This window comes from Colobus angolensis, unplaced genomic scaffold (assembly GCF_000951035.1).
Source record: "Colobus angolensis palliatus isolate OR3802 unplaced genomic scaffold, Cang.pa_1.0 Scaffold62, whole genome shotgun sequence".
In the NCBI taxonomy this organism is placed as follows: domain Eukaryota; kingdom Metazoa; phylum Chordata; class Mammalia; order Primates; family Cercopithecidae; genus Colobus; species Colobus angolensis.
The window spans coordinates 2,593,414-2,599,077 of NW_012119821.1; the positions used below are offsets into that span (position 1 = coordinate 2,593,414).

The following is a 5,664-nucleotide window of genomic DNA, read 5'->3' on the forward strand; positions in this document are numbered from 1 at the left end:
AGGGGGTGTCAAATTATTAGTGCAACAAGAGATATTAGGGGATTTTCAAGAAGCTTCCTGTAGAACATCCACTTTGTCACCTGTTTGCTGGAGTCAGCATCATGGGTGTGACTTAATTAGACAAGGCTGGAGGTTTTGACCTGAAATTAATTGTCAACTAACTAATTTTGAAGAAAAGTCTGAAGGGAAGAAAGATATTTTAATGTCCATACTTTTTCTCTATTCCTCTAGAAAAGTCTGCAAACATCTAGTCTTCATTTTGGGCAGGATTTCTCAATTTCAGTGCGATTAACATTGAAGGCCAGAGAATTCTCTGTTGTGAAGGGCTGTCCTGTGCATTATAGGAAGTTGGGCAGCTAGAGTTGCTACAGTTAGCAAATTAAAATACAGAATTCCTGGTTAAATTTGAATTTCAGATAAACACAAATAAATTTTTATAGCATAGGTATGTCCTGTGCAGTATTAGCAGTATCCCTGGCCTCTGTCTACTAAATGCTGATAGCATGCTCCCCACCCCCAGCTGTGACAACCATAAAGTCACCACACATTGATAAATGTCCTCACAGTGAGCAAAACTGCCTCTGTTGAAAACCACTGATTCAGGGTTACACATCGGAAAGCTACAAACACGAGCATCTTTATCTTAGCTCCCAGAAGAAAGAACTTTCTCTGATAAAGTATCCATGAGAGAGTTTGCCAGACGAAGAACTCTTCTATAAATCTTGCTTAAGCCATTTTGAAAACGTGTTTTATTCTGTTTTTAAAGTCTCCTGGGATAAATTCCCTGTAGGTGTTTACGCCAGGTAAATTATTGGCTCTCTTTCAGAATTAGCAGGCTCATTTCAATCAGTTAATGTAAATTATGAAAGCTGTCGTATTTTTATTTTTTCCTTAACTGCCAGAAAGCTTAGAGATAAATTTAGTGCTCAGTTGCAAAACCATCTAAGCTCATGGGACTAGCAGTATTTTTTAAAACAAACATATACAGTGCCTTTCATATGCTGCATATATTTTAAATTATTTACAAGTATTAAATGTTTAAATTCATTCTATCACTACAACAACCCTATGGTTAAGCCCTATTATTATCCTCCTTCTTTGTGCCTGCAAAAAAGCAACTTTATTAATGTCCTGCAGCAGCATGCATTAGTAATTGTAACCATGCATTAAAATTCTCATTTCATGTCATCAAGAGAGTATTCAGTTCTCTTCATGATACATTATGTTTTACTGAGTTTGTCCCTCCAAAGACCTTTCTGGGAACATTCCTTCTCCAGGGACTGCTTCCTAAGATGCCCAGGTTGCTTACCACAGGTCATCTTTGATCATTTAAAAGCCGTCAAGCCGTCTGGACTACACCCTTTTAACTGAGGTTGAGCCAAATTCCCTTCTCTCAAACCCTAACGCCACCACCACTAACAGAACGGGCACCTTGGCTTGGTGAGAGCATTACTAACAACTTAGTGTGGGATTCTCTTTGGTTATGGAATCTTACTTTTATTTAAGCATGCAAAAAATACAGCTAGAAGTAGCCTCCTGCATTCTAAAAGCATTTTTAATCAACTTAAACACAAGTATGTCCTTGGAAAATTCACCACCTGGACTGGTTCACAGTCTGCCTATTTCCCCGTGGAATCTAACATCAGTGTTGTATTTAGCAAAGTCATTTGAGTGACGAACAGTGACTGATCTTCAGAAGCCCCAAGGGGTGGGGGCAGCTGGCCTGGCAGACTTAGATGCTGTCCATGGCTTTGAACTCACTGAGGGCCTGCACTGGGTTCACGTGCTTCTTCTGAGATGCCCATTTAATCTTGGTCTGTGTCTCATCCTGTTTCTCTCTCTTCACCAAGGGCTTTTTCTCTGGTGCCTTTATCTTCCATGACACAGCAGGAGGGCTGAGGGACGCCATACTCTGTGACTTTTGGTATTTGGTAGAGGAAACACAGGATGCCTTCATCATCTGCACCACAGCATTCATCAGTTCTTGACTGCGCAGATCAGGGACGTGGTGCTGTCCACCCCAGGGACAAAGGGCTCCCCGCAGAGATTCTGCACCTCGGCCTTGACCTTGCTGCAGATGTTGAGCTGGTGGCAGTAGAGGGCGATACAGTGCACGTAGGCCAGCAGCCTGAGTCGGGGCAGACGGAGTAGAGGCAGGCTGGCCTTGCTTGCAGGCCAAGTCGGGGCAGTAGTTTGCAATGGTGCGGCCAAGCTTGTCCATCCTGGATCCTGCCTCTGCAATTTTCTTTGCAGCATTGATTACATTTAATGCATTTTTGAGTGGTCCTTTACCTCAGGTAAGGTCAGTCATCTCCATCATAATCATGCAATGGTGCGGCCAAGCTTGTCCATCCAGGATCCTGCCTCTGCAATTTTCTTTGCAGCAGTGATTACATCTAATGTATTTTTGAGTGGTCCTTTACCTCGGGTAAGGTCAGTCATCTCCGTCATAATCGTGCACATCTGCTTGGCCAGCACAATGATGTCATTGGCACTGTCATCCCATTTGGACACTTCAGCATCCAGCTTGCTCTTTTCTTCCTGGAAGCTGGCCACCTGTTCTGCAATCTTCACTTTTTGCTCCTGGGGAAGCTCAGCCATGATTGATTGGACACTCTGGCCAGCTATCAGCTGATTGTCTTTTGTCTAGATGCTCATCCTACTTCTGACATTGAAATCTTCCGTCTCAAAGTCAGAGTCATCCAAGTCCTCAGGGGTCCTTATCATCAGCACTGCTTTCCTGATGTCCCAGATGCTACCATACACCAGGTGGGAGGCATCAATAAACTCATTCTCATCCATGGGCTGGGCAGGGTCTGAGCTGAGGGCTTCCATAGCCACTTCTGCTTGCTCAGTAAAACGTGGCATCACTGTTTGGAAAGCAGCTTACTGGCTTCCAGAACCTTCTCTGGTTCTGGACTCCTAGCTCATAGTTATTCATCTCTGAGCTGACTACGTGAATACCCCTGGCTGCCCGGCCTTGAATTGCACCAGCTGTGTGGTCCAGGCCATCCACATCTTTCTCTTGGAGAGCAACGACACATTTGTTCACATTTTCCAAAATGTGATTCTCTGAGACAGCCAAGAAGTAATCAATGGAAGTAACGTCATCAACAGCATCTGTGACAACACAGACTTGTTTTTCCCATTGTTCTTTGAAAACATCCATGTTCTCTTGGGCCAGTTTACTCTGTGGTTTTCCTAAAGCCAATGCAGCATGGACAACCTGAGGACAGAGGGCTTCTAACTGGCTTGCAGACATTCGAACAAGCTTTACACCTTCTTCGTTATTTGAGATGGAACAGGCCAAGTTGGCAACCCCAATCAATTTGTTGCCATGTTCACAGAAAACTTTGGCATACTCCTTATTTCTCATTTCCATTCTTTGCAGCTTAAATCAATACCAAAAGTGGAACCTTGGTTTCCAGGAAAGAGTCTGAAAACGTGGTCCATGCCAGCTTTGTGGAGCTGTCTACGCAAGTCCCTGGTCGTCTTGTTCATTTTATCCATAGCAGAATTGAGCGTATCACTTCTTTCTTTACATCCAGCCTTGCCCATGTACTCCAAAAGCAGGTCCTGCAGGACCTGGAGGACAGCGTTACACTCTGCCACAATTCGCTCACGATGGTCATCGTGTGTGCAGGGTGAGTCATGCATCAAGGCAGCACCACTAATGATGCTTTCCAGGTGCTCCTCCAGGGAAGGCCTAAAGCACTCCTTGCTGAAGCTCGAAGGGTCCACAATGATTTGTTTATCAAAGTTGTTGAGTACATATGCCACTTCTCCTCCTCCGCCCTGGTGCTGGGAGGCATCGTCCGAGGCAGTGGCCTGGGCTACACTGGAAATGCCTGTGACTGCCTGCTGCAGCTGCTTGTATATCAGGTCCCTGTTGGCCTTATAGGCTGCAATATCAGGGTGCTGTAGGCATGCCTGGGATGCAGTATAGAGGATTAGAACGTTCTTCTGCAGGATTCCTCTAGCTGCAGCCATCTGACCACGGTGGCCAACGTCTTTCAGTTCCTCTTGTCTTTTGGCTGCCATAATGTTCAGCTTCCCCACTTCAGGTTTTAGGGCGTTATATCGTATTCCTAAGTCTTGTTCATTGCCAGCATTCCTCAACTTCAGGATACCATCTTCCACAACTTTCCGCTGAACGAGTAATATGTAGACATTTGCCATGTCAGCCAAAAGCAGCAACTGGGTAACAGCAGGGAGCAAAGTTCGAGCTGCCCGAACCATGTTGCCTTGTTTCACGGAAGAGCAGGGGTCATCCGCGAACTCGCCCGCAGCAGTTTTCATCAAATCACCTTGTTTTTGAACCTCCTCTACAGCAGCCACAAGCTCTTCCTTGAGAAAACTGGCTCCTCCTTCGCAATTTTGTCCTCCTTCTCCGAGAAATTCTTGTTCAACAGATGCAGCCAAAACATGGGCCTTCTTAGAATGACCTCTTTTCTTATTAGAGGGCCCCTTACTATTGGTGTTTACCAGGGTTGTAACCTGTGTAACAAGTCTCTCAACTGCCAGGGTCCTGATCTCTAGACTTTTGGGGTCCCACTTGAAGTTTAAGTTGCCTGCGTCATTTCTGTGGCGAGTGGGGTGAGCACGGGATTCTGGAGGCCTGAAGACGATACCTGCTGCTTTGTCCTCCTCCCTTTTAAAGATAAGGAAACTGAGGTACTTTGTTGTTGTTGCTATTGCTTTGAGTTATTTCCTTTTTCACCATCATCCTTATTGTATATGTAAGCCTCACCAGATTCCATTTGGAAGTTGATTGGGTATAAGTTAACATATCACATACCAATTTCAGGTCCTCTCAGCCTCACCTGTCTCTTGTTCCAGCTGTCACCTTGGTACCCAGCTCCAGTTATTTCTGCCAGGCACCTCCTTCCAGAGTCCAGCTCCATACCCATGCCATGAGCCTCAATCTTCCCATCCTAGGATTACCTGTTAACTTCCAAGGAATTCAGAGGCCCTGCCTCAGGCCCCAGAATTGCACAATTCATAATTACAGAGGAATTAACACCACATGGTCAAAATGCTCCCAAATGGGAGATGAAAACTGATAGATTTTTTTTTGTTTTTTAGTTCCAGACTTGGGATGCAGCTTTTCAAAGTGCTGGTCTCGTAAGATAGAGCAATTAGAAGTATCTAGTGGTGACCAGCTCAGTTATGTCTGCTTGAATTTCTCTGTCTCCTTCCCTGCCTCACTCCCCTCACTTTTGCTCCATGGGATCACACTCCCTATCACAGTAGTAGCAACAGAGCATTTTCAGGCTCTGCTTTCCAAGGAATCTGGATTAAGTAATTTAATTATAAGTAAAATTATACCAAATGGAAGTTTATCTAGTCATTTTCATTAACTTGAGAATCAGTAATATTTATTGTGGTCTAATCAGAATGATATTCTGGAATATTATCCCTAGAAGTGCTATGGGATCTTTGGGGTGTCAATTTACTGTCCAGAAACCTCTGTGGTTGGTGGCACCTTTGCCTGAGTTCTTGTCCTGCACTCAGGAAGAATGAGGTATGCAGACAAGTGGAGGGTGAACAAGATGAAGAGGAACTTTACTGAGTGTTAGAACAGCTCAGAGGAGACCTGCAGTGGGTTCTGTAGCTCCTCTCTGTAGGCAGGTCATCCTGTTCAGTGTTCAGCTCTCAGTAAAT

At 44.7% G+C, this 5,664-nt stretch overlaps 1 pseudogene across 1 annotated transcript; it reads right to left on the bottom strand.

Moving 5' to 3' along the window:
• Positions 1 to 1,102: 1,102 nt before the first annotated feature.
• On the bottom strand, positions 1,103 to 4,569 carry LOC105527362 (annotated as a pseudogene). Its single transcript, XR_001004217.1, has 3 exons — positions 2,365 to 4,569; positions 2,160 to 2,233; positions 1,103 to 2,128 (listed from the first exon to the last, which is right to left on the bottom strand). The product of XR_001004217.1 is annotated as a catenin alpha-1-like (transcript).
• Positions 4,570 to 5,664: the final 1,095 nt, after the last annotated feature.